Below are 22,188 nucleotides of genomic sequence, written 5' to 3' on the forward strand. Positions count from 1 at the left end.
CACGGGAATGAGAACGCACCCAGCCGGTGCAGCGGCGCGGGGCTTTGTTCCTGGTGGGGCGGAGGAGATTCGGCAGCGGAGAGGGGAGGGAGGCCGCTCGGCGGGCCGCGGGGCCGCTGCGGTGGGGATTGAGGAGATGCGAGGCCCCCACAGTGGCGGCTACCGGGTGCCAGGGCTCCGCGCTCTCGACCCGGAGCTCGTTAGGGCGGGAAGGGCACAGTTCCCGATGGTGGGGCCGGGCGGGGGTTCGGACAGTCCAGAGGGACTGGGAGGGCCGTCCACTGGGACAGTATTCGGGAGTCCATGTTACCGGGAGGGTAGAGGTGGTGGAGCGCCGCCGTAGGGAAGGCAGGATGACGCCGGGGCTGAGGGCCGTACCGTCCGCAGGCAGGCTCCAGCCGAGAGGGCGGGAAGGCCCTCCCAGGTCTTTGTAGTCATGCTTAGCTCTCTCTGTGCTGGGCAACGTAGTGGCCGGGCTTCTCTCTTAGAAAGTTACTTCAGCCTGTGGATTTGTCAGGCAGGGAGACCCCCTGGTCTGGGGCTGGGGTGCGTCCGCCAGCGGGCAGTTCCCCCCCACCGCGGGGAGCCCCCCCATACCCTGCCCCGGGTCCGCTTGGCTCGTCGTCCACAGGCAGCCCTTGCTGAGGCTGGCCTAAACCTCAGCACATCTGCTGGTATGTGTGATAAATGGTGGTGTCTTTGGTACCCACCCAGATCTCTCCCGGTGCCCAGCTTTTCTGAACTGTCGGCAGTGTCTTGTCATCGCTGACTAAAACTTCCAGCTGCTTGAAGCTTTCTGGTCCCTTTTTTAGATAAATAAACCTTACTGAAGACCGAGATTCAGGATCTTTGTATGTCTTCTGACAAACGTCCGGGTCTTAAACAGCTTTTGACATTGGTGCTGGCCGATAGTGCAGGCTAGGTGGCTCAGGCTCCACAGCTGTGATCCTCCGTGTCGGGTCGTCTCCTGAATGTTAAGGAGTTGCACGTTAAGCAAGAGTCTCGTTTCCAAGTCTAGGATTAGGTGAGAAGGTGAGAACTACAGTATTTTCTGTAACTTGATTTTTTTATTTTGGATTACTGCTTATATGTTTAACAGCATGGGGTTTCCTTCCTTTCCTTCCTTTCCTTCCTTTCTTTGCTTTTTAATGTAGAGAAGTGCCTGGTGGTAGTCATTACATTTGTAATTGCAGTGTTTACTTCCTACGAGGTATGAAATGAAACAATAGTGAAATCTATAAGGGCTTTTGGACTATTTTATATGATATTTGATAGGAAATTTCTGTATGCTGCTCAACTTCGACTGATTACAGATGTCTTAAGCTGGGTAATTTTTAAAAGAAACAACTACAGTTAGTCTAGGTTAAGCAGGACTTTTGCTTAAACAAATGAGATTTTTGATGAGGTTGAAGCTGTGAAAGAGAACCTCTGAGTTTTTGAAAGTAGTGAGTTTTTCTTCCTACATAGGCAGAATTGGCAATTGGCTTTTTTTTTTTGTGTAACTAAATTGATAAATTGATTACTTCTAATAACTCATGTTTATTGGAAGGTTTAATTAGTCATGTAATTTGTTGGAAGTACATGTGCTCATGAATCAGTGCTGCATTACCAAGAGTTTTCTATGATTTAAGTTAAAAGATTCTATTTCAGTTCAGATTGTGCATGTGCCCCTGGAAATTATTATTTAGAGAAGGCAGCTGCCACAAGAAGTTTTATTTGTGTTCCTTGCAATCTCTGATTTAATCCAAAGTACCTTTGTGCAGGTTACGCTTTGTTTTACTAAAACAGCTGTGATATTTTTGGATATCATCACCATTGGCATAACCTTCTTTGACCTTTGCTTGTTTTCTGGTCATTCAGAAAATTTTTATATCTCAAACACAGAACTCACAATAGAGGTCTTTTTCTCTCTGAGTTGCTTGCAGGGAGGCGAGTCCGTTCCTCAGGGTTATCTGCCTCTGACTATAACCTCTATAGCTAGCAGATCAGAATATACCACTGAGATAGAGATGTAATAATGCCTAATATTGGAAAAAACAGCAATTTCTTTTGCATTAGAAAAAGCTGATGGAGAGTCTTTTAATATCTTGTCTGAATGAGTTGATATTCTTGAGAAATGGGTGGCACTTATTTGGATAAAACCTTGTTAGTATAACTACCATGTGTCTCCTAAATATACTCTTTAACAAAAAGAGAGATGGTAAGTAAAATAGAGTAGTTCTGAAATTGCAGAACAGGTATAATGAAGGAGAACTAATATAAGGAAATTATTTTAGAAGTCAGTAAAAATGCTATAGAAACCTAATAATTGGTAGCATTTAATTTTAGGGCTTACAGTTCCATATTATTCCTGGTGAGAATTTCTACTGGTGTTTTTCTGCTACACACTTGACCTATTGCTGAAGAGTCTCTAGGAAAATACATCTTGATGGAGATTGTCCATCTGTGAAGGAAGATGTGTGATAGGAGAGGTGGGAGGGAGTGAACAATTCAGTTTCTTGGGGTTTTTTTGTGTTTTTTTTTTTTTCCCCTATTTTTTTTTTTTTGGAGTTTTCTTTTGGTTGGGCTGGGTTTTGGATATTTTGTTTTGTTGTTTCTCCTGGTATTAGTACCTTTGTGGGTGGAAGGTGAGAAGCAAACCACGTGCTTGGATGGCCTCTCTGAAGGTTAAGTTTGGTTCCTGCTTAGTTATTTCTTACACAGCAGGCCTGTAACAGGGATTTGTATGTAAGTATTTGCAGGTATTTGGCAGCAAATTATTTTAGTGAGGGGTAGGGAAAGCAAGCATCTGGGAAATGTCAAAGCTATTAAAGGTTTTGGCAGGCCAGCATCCCCAAAGCCTGCCATTTGATGATGAATAAAAACTGAGTTTTAGAGAAACAGCCTACAATATATTATTTTACACCTAGGGATAGAGCAGGCTGTTTCTGATAAAATATGTACAATATCAACAATTTGTTAAAAATTACATTTCAATTGCAAACATGACAGGAAAGTCCACCAGGTAAACAAAACCTAGCACATATTCTCAGAAAATCAGATGTTCCCAGAAGTACACAATACCCACAAATATATTCTTTATAGCTACTATTTCCCTGACACTGACTGTTTAGAAAAGTATCCTATAACAAGTCACTATCAGCATGAGGTAGGTCTGAGGTTTTCTTACATTTATGGTAGTGTGAGAATGTCTGCAGTGATAATGGTAATACACTTAATCCATGTCAGTGCCCCCTCACCCTTTTTTCCCACTTGATTTGGTCATCATCTGTACTGATGTATTTCACAACGTAACTGCTTTTAAAGTTGCTATTTTTTCACAACTTAAGAATATAACTGGATTTGCATACTCATGATTTGTTAATCTCTAGAAAAGCATATAACTTTTCTGTGCTTGATATATTAAGCCAGAATTTTCAGTCTGCAGGGTCTGTTGTACTGATCTGCCAGTGACAGGAAATTAACATTGCCTTGCTTCACAGGGATTAGGTGTCTACCTTTCTTCTTGCCTTTGCTCACTACTCCCTCTCTCATCTTGCCTACCCCACCATCTAATTACCCTGCAGGTACAGGCCTGTGTGATAACAGAATTGAGATAATCAATTGCTTGAGGCATAAGGTGGCAGATTGATATGCAGCAATCTAATGGACAGATGTGTTGATGCAGTCTGCTTTCAGTGTACATCCACTGAAAAGGATCTGAGGAAGTTAAGCAGCCTCAGAGACAGAGGAAGGGAAGATACTGTTATATCTTTGTAGTTCCGTGAGCTGCTCAGACACTCTCTTAACTTTGGGGATGGCAGAAAGAGGATGTGAATCCATTTAGGAATGTATTTATTTGTGATTTGGGGAATAAGAAAAAGATTGGTGGTGTTAGGTTTTATATATATAAACCTGTAGATCTTAGCTTTTTAACTTTCAGTCTTGCATTAATTTACTGAAAAAACATGACTTCGGTAATGATATCTTTTAAGTCTTGACCATGAAACAAACAAACAAACAAAAAAAGCAGAGTAGAGGGCATCCTTTTTCCTCTCCATTTAGTCAAATCTATCTGCTTGCAGATGGACTGAAAAGGTGATTGTAGACATCTGATTTTACTTTCAGTTAAAATGCTGTATTATGGTTTTTCTTGAAGGATAATTTTAGTTGAGGAAACTATGGAATCTGTGATGTGAGTTTGAGCTATTTTCAATACAAGGAAGAATGTACATTAGACCATATACAAAATTTTCAGTGTACCATACTACCTTGCATACCATGTCTCAGATTCTATGCTTTGTAAGCACATTATTGTTGATCAGTAGAAGAAATGTATTTACAGCTTCTTTTTAGTTGAAGTAAAATGGGCGGCTTTCCTTCTTTCATCGGTCTTTCTGTACTTGTTCTTTTTCTGCAGCTAGTACTACTAAAATTCTTTTGAGGAGATAAGGTAAAAAGAAATCACTAGTGTCTAATTGGATGAAGGATATTTATATTTGTGTAATATTGCCTTGTTGGATGCCAGAGTCTCTGCTGAAATATTTTCTATATAAGTGTTTCTTTATGCCATATGCACCTTTTATCTTTTGGCAGACAAAAACGTCAGATTTTTGCAAGGCTTCTTGGTAGCCAAAATAGGACATTTTTATGTCCTAATCACTTTATTAATCTCAGTTAGTGCATTTTGGGACCTTATTTTATGCACTCAGGTTTCCATATCTCTTGGTTTAGTGGTTCAGCAAATTGCTGCAGTTAAAAGTTACCGGAGCTCACCTCTAGGTCAGGGGTGGCTCCGTGTGGTGGAAAAGTCTCTCCTCCAACCCATGCTTTCAAAGAAAGACTCAGTAGTCTTCTGTTATCCGGTCTCAAGGTAGTTTATTGCATGTTATCTAAAAGATTTTCTTCTTGAGCTGCTGCGATCTGCTCAGGCAAAGGCACACACACACCCTGACATCCTCTCTGACTCCCCTCTTCTTCTTCTTTCCCCCCGCCCAGGGCTGATTCTATCTTTTATATGGTACATTATGTGTTAAATGTTTATAGTTTTTCCCCAATGCCTATTACCTATATTAAATGATGCACTTCTTTAAACCAATCTGTGAGTGCCAACATCACCAAGAACATGGAGGTAAGGAAAAAGAAAGAGGGAGGACAGGGCAGACCCAAATCCCTCCATCTTAAAACCTCTGACCCCCATGGACAAGACCTAAAACCCCCCTGTACAGCACTCAAAAATTCTTCCCTCTACTTTGTGATTACTTCTACTATAATATCTAAACTTTTGTGACTTCTTGTTCTTCCTTCAAGGTTGGTAAATCGTTCCGTGGTTCAAATCCAAAATCACAGCTGTTTTCAGCTGCTTGCCAGGGTCTCAAATGCTTCTGACCTGGACCTGGAACATCCAAAAATGTCTGAGGGACATTTTGAGTTCTGACAGAAAGTGACCCAGAGAACACTTTGATCTGACTTGCCACTTGTTCACTGGCGAGGATGAGGAGGGCCCAGAGAGCTGTGTTCTGCATTCTGCACCTTCTTTCATGCTGCTGGCCAGTGTCAGGATGCTGCTGTTGCTTCTTGTCCTTGCATAAGTGGCTGAATCCTCCTTCTCCAATCCTCTGGCAGCAGTAGTGTCAGTAGCTCAATCCACTGATATACTGAGGTTTTTTCCTGTGTCAGGGCTGTGGCTGTGTTTGTAATGGTTATCAGAGATAGCCTGCTGCTGTTAGAGAGGTAAGTTGGTAGTTTAGCAACATAGGGGGAATTGAGGCCAGCCCACTGTGAAGAAGGGGGTTAAAATTGGTGTTGGAATCTGAGACTAGACCTCTGTGGTAAATAATCCACTATTCAGAGAGCCAAGAAAAGACAGATACCACAACACTGTGTTTGGAGTGCTTATCTGCAATCTGGAAGAAAAGGTGAAAAGGAGCTTGAAGGTGAGCCTTCCACATCAGAGGACAGTGTACTGGCTTAGAGGTCTTCCAGTATGTCTCTTAGTATGCTGTACATGCAGATTTCTCCCCTTACTGCTTCAGTGCTTTAGTATGAAGAGCAATTGCTGTAACAGAAGAGACTGAGATGTGCTCAGGTCAGGCATTCCTGACTGTTTTATACCAACCACAAGTTAGTGGATTACTCCATTAGAGATTTCTTCCAGAGCTGGATGGTTTGTAATGCCTAGCTTTAGCAGTATTGGGTTCTGTACCACATTATGGGCATCCTTGTTTTCTGCCTCTCACGGAGCTAGTGGAGAGGGAGACATGATGTGTGTTCCGAAGTCTGGTGTGATTTTTACCGTAATTGTAAATTAGTTAGTCATGGAAATACAGCTTTTGTGCATGCAAGCTTTTGATGAATGGTTGATAGTGACTTGTTACAGGATACTTTTCTAACAGTCAATGTCCTGGAAATAGTAGCTATAAAGAATATATTTGTGGGTATTGTGTACTTCTGGGAACATCTGATTTTCTGAGAATATGTGCTAGGTTTTGCTTACCTGGTGGACTATCCTGTCATGTTTGCAACTGAAATGTAATTTTTAACAAATTGTTGATATTGTATATCTGTCAGGTTATGGGTGATTTTCTGTTTTTTAATTTATTATATATACATGAAGAAACTTTAGCTGCCTGGATTTTTGTAACAAACTGTTCCCGCTGGCTTTGATGAATGTGTTGTTACCTGATTATAGCTAATAAACACATACACTGTTGTAATGGTCAAGAAATGAGAACCTGGGTCTATGGTTTGATTAATTGCTGTTGATTTTAGTATGTAATCAATTTAATTTGTGCTGGAAAAACATCTTAAGACACTTCCTTCAAGAATACAAAATATTTCACTAAGTTAGAAATAAGTAATTTCTGAGGCATGCTATCTTTTTTTTCAGTCATTCAATTATTTTTGCAGTTATCAGCCACACTCAGTCTTTAGCATTGTTTTTATTGTCAGTTGAGATGGATTTGATTTGGAAGATGAAAAGTCAATTACAACCTATTACTGCAGGTTCTGGGAAACCTGGCATTTCTAGTGGCAAATTCAATAGGTTAGAGTGTTTAGGATCAAACTCTGGGGTGAAAATGTAGGGGTTATTTTAGTAGTAGACTGGATTTTAAATAATGAATGTTTGGATTAGTAGATTTTAGTTGAACCACTGAGACTGTTATTAGCCTATTTCCTAAAATTTCTCTCTGTCCTCTACTGGGGCTCTGGTCTAGCCCCAGTATTGGATTTTATTTGATCTGTAAGGTTATAAGCATCTAAAAACCACCCACTATCCTATTATAGCAGCTCTTGCTCTTTGAGTAGGATTTGTTGAAATAAAACTGGCTTTCAAATATCAGCCATATTCATGTTTTAGAAGTACATCTTCAATCTATAAGTAAAATAAAGCACATAAATATGGGCAAGTCTTGCATACTTTCTTTATGACTGTGGAAACAAATGACTGACAATTCTGTGCTTTTTGTAACTTTGCAGGTATTCCCTTTCAGCAGGTATTCAGCAGTGGCCTTGCTGCAGTTGATTCTAGATGTTCTGTGTTATTTTGAAGGCTTTTTTTGTTCTGCAGTAGTTTTTGGATGCTAGTATTCTTTTTGTCTAATTTCTTTCTGTCTTATATACTGTGGTTACATAAAATATTTTAGTGCTGCCCTGCTGCTCCTTTGCCTGCCCGCCTTCCAAAAGTATATTTAAATGTGTAAGCTTGAATCTTATGTTAAGATTTAACTGTCTATATAAAATTATGTATGTGTTTCAAGACACTTAATGATGGGGCAGAGGAGGAAATAGTTTTAATTCTGACTTGACACTTAATATTCTTGCTTAGAGTTCTTGCCATTTGCAGATTAAAAATTCTGCCTTTTCAGTATAATATTTTGCTTTGACTTCTGTACTGCATTCTGGAATGTGCTTAATTTGTGATGTTTTTTCCCCTCTTCCCCAGCCTTGATAAGCACTGGACTTTTCTCCAAGGAGTAGCTTTGCTGAAGCACAATAGTTTTATTGTTAGCATTGATAAAAGTGCATAATGAAATTTATAGCTCCATCTAGGAAATGAACCTCTAGAGGAGTTATGCCAGAAGCTACTTAAAACTCCATTCCTCAGGAAGTGCAAGAGTAGCATGTCAAAAGCTTTTAGTTTTAGTGGAGAGTATTCTTTTGTTTAATACCTGCTCTGTCTGTTGTGTAAAGATAATTTGAAGAAAACAAATTTTAAAAAGTTGCAGTTTTAACTTTTTAATTCTATGTCATTGAAACATTTTTACTGTTCCCTGTGTGTATACATGCTGCTACTCTTATTTTATTTTGAAACGCAGATGCTCATTCTGCCTTGAAAAGAGAATGTTGTCTTTGTATGTTAGGATAATAAAATGTATCAACAAGCTGACCTTTACTGAAAGCTGGAGACTACTTAATGAGGCACTCCAGCTTTCATTAAGGTCTGCAGGAGATTATATACCACTTTACCAAGAAAGAGGATTTGAGGGCTAATTGGGAAAGAGTGGCTGTGTTCAGCTCTGAGATCTTGAATCTGCAAGTACAGAACAGTACTTCTGCGGAAATCCAGGACTGAAGCGTTGATTCTTAGTCTAGTTTAAGACTAAAAGTTCAAAATAGTCAATGATCATGTGGTGCAAGATCACGTGTTGCTAGAATAATAGATAAATAATCAGAAAAATCTTTGAGAATTGTTTTCTAATGGCTTGTGCTCATTTGTGAAGAAGGCAGCTGCTAGTTGAATTAACTTCATATAAAAGATCCAGTTGTCCTGGTGTGCCTGTGGGGGAGGCGCTCATGCTGGTGCGGGTGAATGTTTGGAGGAAGCTGCAATCCAGTGGGAGACCCGATGGAGAGAGGGGTTCCCTGCTTCCAGGATGGAGCAGCCTGTCCTTGGAGGACTGCGCCCTGTGGAAGACTGATCCACACTGCAGCAGTTTTGGGAGGACTGTTTGTCTGTGGGAGGGACTCATGTTGCAGTGGTTTTGGAAATACTGCTGCGCGCGAGATTGGAATCACATTGGAGAAGTTAATGGAGAGCTGTTTTCCATGGGAAGGAACCCCATGGCCTCACAGGGGAAGGACTTCTCTCCCTGAGCAGTTGAAGATCTGAGGTTACAAAATGACCAAAACCTCTGCCCCCTGTCTCTGTGCACTGTTGGTAGGAAGGAGAAAGGCATTGGGGGAAAAGAAAGTGGTTTTAAGGGCTTATTTTACTTCTCATCATCCTCCTCTGATTTTGTTAATAATAAATTTACTTTGTACCTCTAAGTTGAGTCTGTTTTGCCCTTGGAGTATCTTCTCAGCTCATGAACCCGGAGGGTGAGTGAGTGACTTCCATAGGTGCCTGGCTTTTGGCCAGTTTCAAACCATGACAGCATTCTGGGTAATCATTCTAATTTCAAAGACTTTAACTTTTTGCTCTGGGAGGGACTAGAGGGATATAGTATGTGTGGATGGGAGGTAGTGAACGTTCCTGAAGGGGATTCATTTTGGGGTGACTTAGACACTTTGATCTTTTCCATCTTCAGGTTGGCTTGTTTTAGCTTGCTAATATAGGGATAGCAAATTCCTGCATTCCTTTTATGTTTGGAAAATTGCTTATAGCCCACACATGACTCTGTAATTGGGAAGAGATTGTTCATTCTTGCCTGCTGGAAGACATTTCTCTGCTGACACGGAGTTCTAGACTAGATAGAGGGAATGCAAGAAGAATGTAGATGGGAAGCAGAACTGCACAACTCCTAAGCTACAACTCTTGAAGAAATTGACACTAGTCCAGAACAACATCACGTATTCTGCAGGGTGAGGGAAGTAAAATTGCTCAGTAGCACTCGGAGCTGCCTCTGTAATATTTGGTTACTGTGTAGAAACTTTAGTGATGTTTTTCTTGTTTATTTCAAATTCAGACCTCTTAAATGTGGGTAGAAGGGATCATATACATAGACAAGGGGCTGGTGATAGCAAAATTTATGCTCTGCTTCTCAACCAAACATCTTGAAGACTGTTAAGCTTGTTCTCTGTTGAACATGTATTGCCCTGCCTCCTCTCAAGTTGCTCTTTTATAAGTCAAGATTTTCTAAAAGAATGAGGATTTTCTTTGCATTGTATTTTCTCAGAATTCTGCTTGGGTGTTTATCCTTTAGATAAGATAGCACTCATCGGGTTACGGGGAGATTTAATTCCTTACCTTTTCCCCACCCTAGAAAATATTTTCAAAAGTTTTTTATGTGCGCATGTGTCATTTGGAACGTTTCATCTCTCTGAGGGTATTTATTTCTTACTAAGATACAAGCTAGCAGCACATGAGTCAGAGTCCTGGCATAAGCTTATAGATTTTTTTAGTGGAATTTCCCCCAGTGTTGCTTCTACATTTAGAGATTTTTAGGAGTTTGCTTTGGACTGGGATCACGCTTTGATTATTTTAAGATCTTGCAGAATTTTGTTCAGAAATGTGTTTGACAAAGGCCGTGTCTAGGATGAATAAATGTAGTCTCTCCAGATTTGATTAGATGATTTACCTTGATGCTTTTGTAGTTTGTGGCTCATTCTAGGTGCATTGGGGTCCTAAGGAAGGGATATTAAGCGCTCTTCTCACCCACCTCGCAAAGATCTTTTTAAAACAAACCAGGGGCAGTTGAAACCTCCTGAACTCACAGGGACTGTCACCTGCTGGTAGCTAGGCCTCTGCTAACAGGAGATTGTGTACTTGGGGTTAAATTTGAGTAAACTGAATAAAGCTTTTTTTTCTTTTTTTTTTTTTTTTGTTTGTTTGTTTGTTTTTGTGTTTGAGAGACCTTGGGGGATATAGTAGTGTTAGAAAAATTAAAATTAAAAGAATTGACAGTTCTGCCATCTGCTACCATTTTTCAGGAGCAGTAAGTGGTTTCTAGTAATTGAATTGCTTTCTTAACAAATGTCTCTTTAAGGAAAGAAGCTGATGACTAAAGCAAGTTGAGTGAGTCAAAGAACATAAACTGCAATACCTGTAAAATTTTTTTTTTTTTTTGAGGACTGTGTTAGTTAGATACTAGCACTTATTATAGGAGGACCTTTGGGGGACCTTGGAGGATAATTTTTTGTTGCTGTCTCTGTGGAAATATTTGCTTCTAGATTTAGATAGGGCAGTCAGTGGTGAAGAGGAAGTTTTAGCATAGGCCATGATGCAAGTAAGCATTGCAGTAGATGATAAGCTATACAAGCTTATGCTGACTGGAATGCTTCTAAATGATGTCATGAGTTGGACAACTATGAGTCTAAATTCCAGGTCATCTGATTCTGCTAGAAGTTTTTAGTTAGATGACCTTGTAGGTTTATCTTGCTTTCCTGAGACTGGGCTTATTGGAACATTGAATCTCAGTTCAGGCAGCCTGATGGTTGGAGGATGCTTCACATAAACCAAGAAGTCTGTAAGGGGTTCTCTCCTTTTCACAAAGCACATTCAGTCACAGAGAGACAGTTAAACACAGCCATCCTTCAAGCGGCAGCGTAATAGAAAGATAATAAATTTTCTGCAAAGTGTTACTATGAGAAAGCGTATTTAGTCTGAAGACCTCTGTCGGTACTCACAGCACCTGCAAACAGTAAGAGCAAAAAGAGCATCTGTATTTTGTGGTACAGAAAGTATACAATTAATAGATTGTGTATATGTGCATATTTATCATGGTTGGGTGAATAGAATAGACTAGTTAAGGTTATAAAATCACAGAATTTGTTTTGGCTTAAATTAATTCTTAATTAAAAAGAATTTTATCACTTATTCTAAGAAAAATACTTTATCCTTTATTTGCTTGAAAATGTTATTTCTTTGTTAAAAATTTCTGCACCGGTATTGATGTGTTCTATCAGCAGTAAATTTTGATTTCCGGAGTTCAAGCTGCTACCATATATAAACACAGTATGCTTGTGACTGTATGGAGGACATAGAGACAGGTTGGAGTTTCAGATTCCCATGGTGAGCTATGGTTATTCAAGGTTGTGGAAGAATAACTGGAAAGCAAAAAGGTGGACAACTAATTGCAGGTAGGGGAAGGTGACAGTTGCAGTCAGTGTAATAACAGGCTGTGCATTGAACTTAAGCTGAACCTAACATTGGTTTGAACAGCTGTCTGGCATTTTGCTTTCCTTTACACATTTCCCCCTGTGCTGCTCCTCTTCCTTCTGCCCCCTGTAAAAAAAAAATCATACCTAGTAGGATCTGATACAGGTCTGAAAATATTTCCTTCAGCTCTGCTAATAATATTGGGAAGCTTTTTCAGATGCTTTGGTAAATATTTTTATTTCTCACTTAACTGTTTTTTTGAGGTACAGAGGAGTATGTATGTACTTAGAGCATATCTGTGGCTGTGTAGGTGTTAAGTACTATTTAAAAATTGTTTTAGTGAGGGGAAAAGGGTTTCTAATTCTAGTGAAATAGTTTTGGAATTTGCCCTGTCAGTTAGTAATATTTCACTAATTGAAGCAACCCTTTATTTAAAACAGGCTCACAACAATCCATCTGGAGAATTGGCTCATGGACAAACTGAGGTATGTTCACTCATCAGCAATTCAACATATTTTATATGCTGTTGTTTCTTAAGTAATGCTTTTAACTTGGAAGAATGTAGTCAAATCTGTGCATTCCTTGTGGTTTCTCTACTGCTGAGAGTTGCAGCTTATAAAAAATTTTACTGCCTTACAATCTTTTGTGGAGTGAAAATTAACAGACAAAACAAGCATGTAGCCACTAGGCTCTCTGGCTGTTAAGTTTGTTTGGCAACATTAAGGCATTGTAAATTTTGCTGAAAGAACATTATGAAGAGGCAGGTCTCTCTTTTCCCCTTTCTCTTCTGTACACTTGCTTGGGAGAACAAAGGGTATTCTGACTCTAGTTTGCTCAATATCCTTACATGTGTTAGTAGGAAAGTGAGTTATTGTTTGGAAATTCTGCTTTTCCTGTAAGGGAAAGGACAGGGCCTGTGTTGATATATACTGACAGCTGAAAAATGTTACAGATTTTCCTGCCCTAAACTGCATTATGAGAAGAAAGTCACTGTCATGGTTTGACACTGGCACAATGCCAGTGACCCCATGAAAATGCAATCTCTCAATTGAATGCTGTGAAATGCAATCGAGAATGGAGCAAAACAGGCCCAAGCTTAATAACAGAAAAAAACTTTATTAAGCTACTACTATAAAAGAAAGAAAGGAAGAAAGAAAAAAAAAAACCCACACACAAAGATCAAAATTAAAACCTTGCAAAGCATTCCTCCTCCCACCACCCAACTCCAACAAACCACAGTGAGACACAATCTGGACCCAAATCAGATTTCCACCCTCCAGACAATCGATACTCAGTCCACTGAGGGAGAGAGGAGCCTCTCCTGTGCCACAGCCCCCCAAGAAACACAGCTGCCACATCCTGTGCTTCCATGTCACACATGGCACCGCCCAGAGAAAAAGTTTGCCATGGTGACCTTTCTCCTTTCCATGCACAGTGCTCTCACCACCAATGCATGGATGGACAAACTGCTTTTAGGGTTTTTTTCCTTTCAAGGATGCCTGCCAAGAGGGGAGAAAAACAACAGTTCAGTTTTTCATTTTTTGGGACCACAGTCCCCCCCATGTTCCCCTGGGCCCGGGGGTCCAAGAACAGAGATCTTCTCCTTCTCTGAGGACAGGGGGCACCACCACAAACCCCCTAATTTCTCTGTTCACTCCACTTCTGTCTTTTCTCAGCTGAAGCAGGTCTCTTGGCTCACTGGCATCCTCCTAAAATGCAGTCTCTCTTGGAGGAGATTAATTCTGTCTGTGGCTACCAAGGAAAAAGTCTAGCCAAAAAGCCACTCCTTCACCCTCCCCCCGCCCCCCCCCCCCCCAATCTAGAATTTCTCCTTCTAACATCCCAGGGTCCAAGGTGTCCCTCTTCCTCTCTTTCAAACTGAGGAGGAGAAAAATTTCGCAAAGCTTTCATTTCTCAAGGAAGGGTTAAAAGTCCGAACTCTCAGGATGGCTCGATGCCCAGATTCTCCTCTTCTCCTTCCCCGTGGTGAACTGCTGACAAAACTCCTGCTGTCTCTTTCTCTCTCTCTCAAGGGAGAGAAACTCTGTGGGGGGGGAACAGAGACATCACAGATTTCCTCCACCCTTCCATCTGCAGGGGTCCAGCCCGGTTCCAGTCCCCTCCACCCTTGGGCCCACCTCAGTCAGGCCATGGGGCTTCCCCTCCCCACCCAGCCACAGGCCAGGCAGGGGAGAGGCTGCACTGCGGCTGACCGGAACCAAAGAGAGCGAGTTCTCCTGGGAATTCTGCTTTTAACCCCTCTGTGTTCTCAGAGACGTGTCTACATTTAATTGGTTAATATCCAAATTGACCTCTTCCTTCCGGAAAAATTATTTTTCTGTGTCAAACCACGACAGTCATGTAATTCTAAAAGGTCAACTGTAGGGAATGCTGTGCTCCAGGACAGCTTTGATGAATGGAGATGAGAAATCTCTGAAGGCTGCTCTTAGGATATAAAGTTTATTAGGGCTGGTGAAAGGTCTTGCTTGGAGCTGCTAGACGCAGCATGTGGCAAGGCCTGAGGGGATGGGGGAGGGGAGAGACAAGGGGTAGAGAGGATGCTCTAGGAGAGGGTGGAAGTTCCAAGAGGGGGGAAGATCCAAGAGAGCGTCCAGCCCCTCGGAGACCCCTTATCAGAGGGCTTCAAGGTGGGCTGGAACAAGACTTGAGCCAATGGGGTCACAGACACTTGATGTTTCAGGGGAGGGTTACAGGTGTGGGATGAATCATACATTTTGGGGGTTGAGGTGGAACAGTCCATTTGACTTTTGGACCTATCTGTAGGTCCAAAAGCTGGCTACTGTCCAGCCAGTAGGGGGGATTGTTTTCATCCTGGCTGTACTATTGTAAATCTTTTGCCAGGCAATTATATTTATCCATCCTTTCCAACAGTCAACATACAAATCTTGAATAGCTAACTGTACACTTGTAGATGGTGTTTTCCCAATACTGCAGAATCCCTGCTTGTTCTTAGTTGCTTAGTTTTGTCAAATAGCTTGCTGCTTGTTAAGAAGTATACTTTGCCAGATAAAAATATTTTGATATAGTAAAACCTCTAACCATCTGGCTTTTTGGGTGAAATCTGTGAAGTGATGAAGACGTTCTAATACTTTTGGCTGGACTGAGACTTGGTAGCTTTTTTTTGAAAGATTGCTTCTTCATTAACAGATGATTGCGGACACACCTCAGGTTTTGAGAAAAAAATGTTTGTGCTTTCCCTTCACAACGTTTATAAAAATGCCAGCCTGCACATCTGCCTTGTCAACAGACCTGCAAACAAACATGTCCAGGCAATAAAGATGCTTCAGAAGTTTTAGTTTATTTCAACAGCAATATTGATATACTACAATATTGATATACTCTGTAATAATTAAAATGTTACCAAAATAATTGGATGTCAAAACTAGCTAAGCCTTTTAAATAAGCATTCTGTGGTCTCACATATTTTTTGTTATTAATTTCCACGAAATTTCAGATTTTGGCAAGTGTGTCATGTGACTATTGCTTTTGTAAATTGCTGTTAGAAAATTACTTTGTTTGAAGAATCTGTTCTAGAAGTGCTTTCTGTTTTTTTTTCCTGTGGGGCAGAAGGAGTAGTAACTGCTCTGATAATGAATGAAACCCTCTAAAAGTGCAATAAAAAAAATTTATCCTATGATAAATTAGAAATTATGAAGGCTTTAAAGGAAACTTGTTTTCTGAGAAAAGAGTAAAAAAGCAGAGTACTTTTCCAGTGTGCCAATATGAAAGTACTCTTGGTGCTACAGATCTGGATGGAAACCAGAGATCCCTGATGAAGTGATACTGATGAGATTGGAGAGTATTTGATAAGAATAAGGGTTTGTGGAGCTTTATTGTTGGTAGAAGGAATAAGTTGGTGTTTCAAGTGGATTCTTTGGGCCTTTGAAAAGGATCATGAAAATCAAGTTAAGCATGTGTCTGGGTGAGTTTTTCTTTACTTGCAGTAATAAGAGATCCTGATTTTAGTGCCAGAGAAATAACTAGGATAGCTATTTAGAAATTTAAAGTGTGTAGTTTTCTGAGCCAAAAGAAAAGAGCAGGTTAGTTGAGTTAAGCAACAGTTGCATTTTGTTTAATTTTCTTGATGTAATAGTTTAACTATTTGTCCTTGGGTGAGTGTCCAGGTTAATCAGCTACAGAGCCGCTCCTGTATAATAACTTCATAAATGTCTCTTGTGTTTGATTTCCTTTTCCACAAGAGCTTTAGGTCTTGTAGCTGAATGTGATCCTTGTACTTATGCCATCTTACATTATTCTAGTTCATTCATATGGTAGAGGAGAGGAATTGAAGTTCCAAGCCTCAGTCCAGTCGCAACAAATATTTTCTTAGTTGGATGAGAACATAGAGTGATCCCAGTTGGTTGCAGCCTGCATTCGTCAGTGACCTAAATTGATGAAATTTGTCAAGATGGCTATTTTCTTGTACTCTTGCTAGAGATCAACATTTGAATGAGAATAGGTAACTAACTGAAAAGGTAGAGACCATTTGGAAAGTCAGGCAAGGGTGTTATCCCATCTCCAGCCTGTGACTGGTGACTGTGAAAACAATTATTAATAAGGTGGGGTTAAGGTTAATTTAATTAAAATTCTTTTATGTATAAAAATCTGAGGTTCAGCAGAAGTAGGTATAATTATGTTTATTAGCTTGCTATTGATGCATTCTTTTACCATAAGAGGGTACACTTTGGTGCTAAATATTTCTTAACATTTGCTCTCTCAAATAGAGGTAAGGTTGAACCTGACATGGCAAGTGCTTTCCCTTTCTGTATGGCAGAGTGTGAGTGCATCTTGTGCTCAGCATGTCTGCCAAAGTCTGAACAGCCTACTTTCCTTAGTACTGATTGGTGTACCAGAGTGTAAAGGCTGTTTAGAGATGGAAGCAGTGTGCAGATTGGAAGAGGAGCCTTATTTTGCTGTTTGTCACAGTGAGCAGCAATGTGTCTGTTACCATCATGCGAACACTGATTCCTCCTTAGCATTTTTAAAAATCATTGTGCATCATGAAAATGTTGTTGTAATATAAATTATAGTTTTAACTAGAAAGTTTTGACAATAGTGCTTGCTGGTTTTTGTTTGTTTGTTTTTTTTTTTGTGTGTGTGTCATTCATGTTCTTCAGTAAAAAATACAAACCTACCTTGTACCTGCACTATCTCAAAGTTTCCTCTGATTTGCTTAGGTGGCGAGTGTGGGTTCTGTATATTATCTGTGGTTAGTAGCAATAAAGGGAATATGATCAAGGCTTTGATCCAGTATACTGCTTTAACAAGAAACACTTGTATTCAATGGTTAGTACCACCAATCTTGTATTATCAAAAATAATAATAATTAAAAAAAAACCAGAAAAACCCCAAAAAAACCCCAAAAAACCCAGAAGGTACGCAAAACCTACAGTTCCAAGTAGAGTGTTTTTCATCAGCTTGTGTTTTCAAAGACCACACAGGAACACCAGGAAAAATACAAAATAAATGACTAACCACCAGTTGTCTGCTCTCTAGTGAAAGTAAAGAATTTGCATCCCAAGCAGGATTATTGAGTAAACATTTCTGAGTTTTGGAGTGACACCTACCCTATAATTTTTTTTGTAGAAGTCTGTGTAATACTAGTTAGATTCTGTTTCCTGAAAATGGTTCATTATAACTTGATGGAAAAAAATTGTCAAAGCTTCAGTAAAAGAGCAGGAAAAAGTGAAACTAGATGTTATGAAGGAAATTAAGCTTTACCCAAAAGTGCATAATGGAGATTTTAAGTTTCCACATGAGGTTTGCTCCTGCTTCCTAAATTATTGAATAAAAAATTTTGTAAGCAAAAAATTTGGAGTCCTTGGGTTTAATGAAATGCAAAAAATGTTTCTATTTTAAGTTGTTATGTAAAATATGTTGGTTTAGATTACTGTTTGGAATAGTCTAAAATAAAAATAAAAAGAGGAAATAGATAAGGAAATAATTCCAGGCATACACATGGAGTGTTGTTTTCAATATGAGTTACTATCATTAGTGCAGATGGTAATCTGTATGGGATTGCTTAACTAGAGCTGTTTTCACATCAGAGCAGGAGTGTTTGGAGTACCATTGCTTCTGACCTAGAAGAATAATTTGAAGTACCTGCTTTGGTGCGGGGAGTGAAGGTATGGAGTGAAGATGTTTTGGCCACAGATGCTGGCTTGCACTCTGTTCTTTGCTTAGTGTAACTCCAGCCTTTCAAAGTATAGCAACCAGGTAGACTTCATGCAGTCCCTAATACTGTCTTTGTGAGTAGGTCTTATAAGCCATATTGATAGCCTTGGTTAAAATGAAGTAGGTAAATAAGGATATGTGTGGGGAGAGGAGGAAACTGAACTGAGATTACCATTTCGTCATCCTGCTGAATACCTTTAATGAGATCTTCCTGCAGACATGGACAGAATGATATCTTCTGCTTTTAAAGATGTAATGGTCTGACTGATGGCCTCCTTGATAAATGCACTTTCAGTGTTTATGCTTCCTTAGTACAGCAGCTGCTGAATGCACATATATATGCAGTGTGCAGCTGTCAACTTCCTTACCTCTGTGTCCTTCTATGCTGGATGCTGATTTTTTTTCTGGTGGATAGTGGGTAGAAAAGATACATCTGTAAGATGTATCTTATGTTCTGCACACATTACCAGCCTGAAGTGCTACACTAGAATATGTATTAGTGTAGCACAATTGCCACAAGCAGGATTGTTAGGGTAGGAGAGAAAACTCAAGCTGTGAGCCTAAATTAAATGGGTAAAAATATTCACTGCATTAGTATCAGTAATATTTTGTCAACTTCTGAGTGACTGATTTAGTGACATACATCTTCAGTCCTCTCAGCTGTTTTTCTTCTGACCAATGTTCTGACACATAGCTGCTTCTGTCTGTCCTTTCTCTAGTGCAGGTCTGACCTCTTCTTTTGCTTTCTCTCTTTTCTCTGCAGAGTTTGATAAATTTCCTGGTTATTCCTTTTTAGATTGTTCCTAGTTGTTTCCTTGGTTGATTTGCTAGTTGGGTTTTTTTGTGATTTTTGTTTTAAATTATTGTTTTGTTTGTTTTTGTTTTTTTTAATATCTGGTTCTTACCACATCAGAAATCACTACAACAGAGCTCTTGGTAGCTCTTTGGTATTTGGCCTTGTAGCTGCATTATGCCACAAGAGGGTTAGGTCATGCATTGCTGCAGTCCTTTGTTGCTTCTGGAAGCAATCTCATTAGGGACTGTCAAGACAGAGAGAGGAAACATGTAAACTCAATGTGTTTGTGTACCTGCAAGAATTCATCTGCAGTGGGAAAAGATTTTTTTTTTGGAGATTCTAAGTGTAAGATGATTTTAAAAAAGCCAGTTAGCTGGCAACATTTTGAGGGTAGATGCCTGATGTATCTGAATTTTAACTTTTCTTATGCTTTTCATTTTATTTTTCTGTAAACAGAAGATAAACCAAGTATGTTCAGTTATGTCCTTTTCCCCCCTGTTATTTAAATACGTGAATTCTAATCTTCAGCTGTGTAGTTCTGACTGTGTGAGAGTTCCCATCATTATGTAGTAAAAGCAGTGTTACAGTCTAAGAGAAGACAAGGTCAGTTCAGTTAACAAAGAAGAAAAATAGCCATTGACAAACAATGAAATTTCATGGAAAGTGAAGAATAGTCCTTTGCTACTTTCAAACATTTCTGTGGTATTTTCCCATACAGAACAAATGTTGGCTTGCCAATGAGATGGGGATAAAATATACAAGTTTTTCAGTGTCTGGAGTAATGATTGTCTTAATGGACTGCCCATCTGTCTCCTAATTACTATTCCGCTTACACAGATGCATGAGCAGTGGAAAAATGGAGGTGTTGAAACAAAAATGCAAAGAAGTGATGAAATGAAAAGATGTGAGATCTGCTGCTATTTTATGTGAGGAGTGAACCTCAGGCTACCCCGTTTGTTCTTGTTGGGAGGAGTGGAAATGAACTACTGCTCTATACAGGTGATTGATTCATAGGGGTATTAGGATAAAAGAGAGCAGTGAGGATTTGGCTGAGAGAAGCAGGAAGGTTGCCCAGTGTGTCGCTCTGCCTCCATTCTGCTGGGAGGAATGTTAGACTACTAAAGGGCATGCATTCAGACAATCCTGGGTACTGTTTTTCTTCAGTAGGTGTTACCCACCTCTGTGCAGCTCTGGACCTATTATTATGGGCTGAAATCTCAGCCAAAATCATAAGGGGAAGAACTTTTTGGAAAATTGCAAACATGATGAAGTTTCTATTTGTTGTTTAAAGTTGGAGGTCGTCAACTTCAAAGTTTAGAAAGGGAAAAGAAATTTATCTAATTACCAGTCTTTTTCAAACACTTTATTCTCTTACGCTACATTTGCATCCTGTAGAAATAATTTTTCAAAGAAAGCTGATAGTGCTTTGTCTCAAGAATTTAAAATGATGAGAAAAGCACCTGCGATTGATGAAGGACCTAGATGGTCTAGATAAAGGACCTCCTCTGAGGTGGACTGTCTACAAAGGACAAATGTGCATGAAAGAATTGTACATGAGACATAGATCTCTTATTAGAGAGCAGTGCAGTTGCTGTTATGTTTAGTCATGGGTCTCTCTGGACAAGTCACTTGGTAGGGTAGCTAAGGCTCTGGACCCGCATTCCATAACTCAGTGCAAGACTAGATTTGTTCTGCTTCTCTGTGGCATCTTGTGCTGCCTTGTGTCTGGCTTTTAACTTATTCAGAACTGTAAGTGAGAGAGCTAAGGTGAAAAGCTTTGTGTGTGAGGGCCAATACAATTTTCCTTTCAAGCTACCAAGATGTTTTTTTTTTATTCTGACAGCAGGAATGAGAAGCAGCTATGTCTGGAAATCTAGATCTAGAGAGCTAGGCTGTATGAATAGGCTGTGGAGCAAATTTATCATTTTGAATTGTTAACTTGAAACTTTGAATCATGTGTGAGATCTCAGCCTGTATAAAAAGCATGTGGTGGGGTTATGGAAATGGTCAAGGGGATGGAACAGTTGCTTTTTGGGAAGGAACTGATAAAATGAGGACTCTTCACTTTGGTTTTCCAAAAACATAAAAGCTGTTGGGTAGGTTAGCATACACAGCAAGCTATGCAGTCCCACAATGCAGAAACTAGTAAGCATCAGACACAGTGGGAGTTTAAAGTGTACAAATAAAAATACTCTAAACAAGGAGAATATGACTTTTTGGAGCATTCTGTTGCAGAATGTTGTGGGGCAGACAGTACCAGCATGTTCAAAGCAAGGATTTGACAGAACTAGTGGGAAATGGGTCCGTTAGCACAAACGGGGAGGATAGGTCTGTGATGGACCTTCTAGCATGCATGTACATGCAGGAGCATGAAGGGAGTGGGACACAGAAGAGACAGAGCTGGCTTGCTCTGCTTGAACAGTGTGTTTCTGAAAACCCAATTAAGTACTTGTGTGAAGGAGGTGGATGTTGTGCTAACCCAGTACAGCAAAGTTTATGTTTTGAGCCATGTTTTTTGCAGTTGGCTGTTGATACATTGAATAAACATTGAGTGTTGGTGCTTTTAACTTCTGACCTTTTTCTTTAAATCTGTATGGCTTGTAAGGTCACTTGGACAGAAACTTGCTTTTCAGGGGCTGTTTTTTTTTTTTTTTTTGGTTGGGTTTGTCTCTTTGTTCGTTTTTTAAAAGTGTTTAGGTTTGAAACCCTGGTACCTGGGCAGAATTTCTTATTAAAATAACGAAGACCTGGATCTTTAGTTTGAGAAACTACAAAGGCCTCTGCTACTTGAAAATGTAACACCAAATATTTTCAGCAAGCTGGGAAAAAAGTACTTTCTGTCATTTTATGTTATTTTTTGGCCCCTTATGCTTGTACAGTAAGGCAGTCTTATACTACCAAATTGCATATTTTTTTTTTATTTTTGACATGAACTTTACTCAACTGGTTTGGCGAGACATTTTTTTCCTCACTAACTTGTGAGGAAAAACTTCATGTGCTCTCACTTGAATGAAAAGTCGGGAGCAGACTCCACTTGGAGACATATGGCTGATTCAGGTTGTATGATCCTAAGTCATAGCTCTCTTCTCTAGCTTGGTCTACTTGTTTATCTTTCTGTGAAACATCTTGAATGAATGAGGAGAAAATGGGGTATCTATAACAAAGACTCCATTGTCTT

At 39.8% G+C, this 22,188-nt stretch overlaps 1 protein-coding gene across 3 annotated transcripts in view; it reads left to right on the forward strand.

Annotated features, from left to right (window-relative positions):
- The first annotated feature begins 663 nt into the window (after window positions 1-663).
- Window positions 664-22,188, forward strand: part of TNS3 (tensin 3) — a 187,797-nt gene continuing 166,272 nt past the window's right edge. For 2 of the 3 annotated variants that reach the window (XM_021526399.3, XM_077785372.1), the window contains exons 1-2: window positions 665-1,032; window positions 12,460-12,504. The gene's annotated coding sequence lies outside the window, so the exon portion shown is untranslated. Of the gene's footprint in view, window positions 1,033-12,459; window positions 12,505-22,188 lie in introns of all 3 variants that reach the window. The other variant, XM_077785370.1, reaches the window with a different exon arrangement.

Source organism: Lonchura striata, chromosome 1 (assembly GCF_046129695.1).
Source record: "Lonchura striata isolate bLonStr1 chromosome 1, bLonStr1.mat, whole genome shotgun sequence".
In the NCBI taxonomy this organism is placed as follows: domain Eukaryota; kingdom Metazoa; phylum Chordata; class Aves; order Passeriformes; family Estrildidae; genus Lonchura; species Lonchura striata.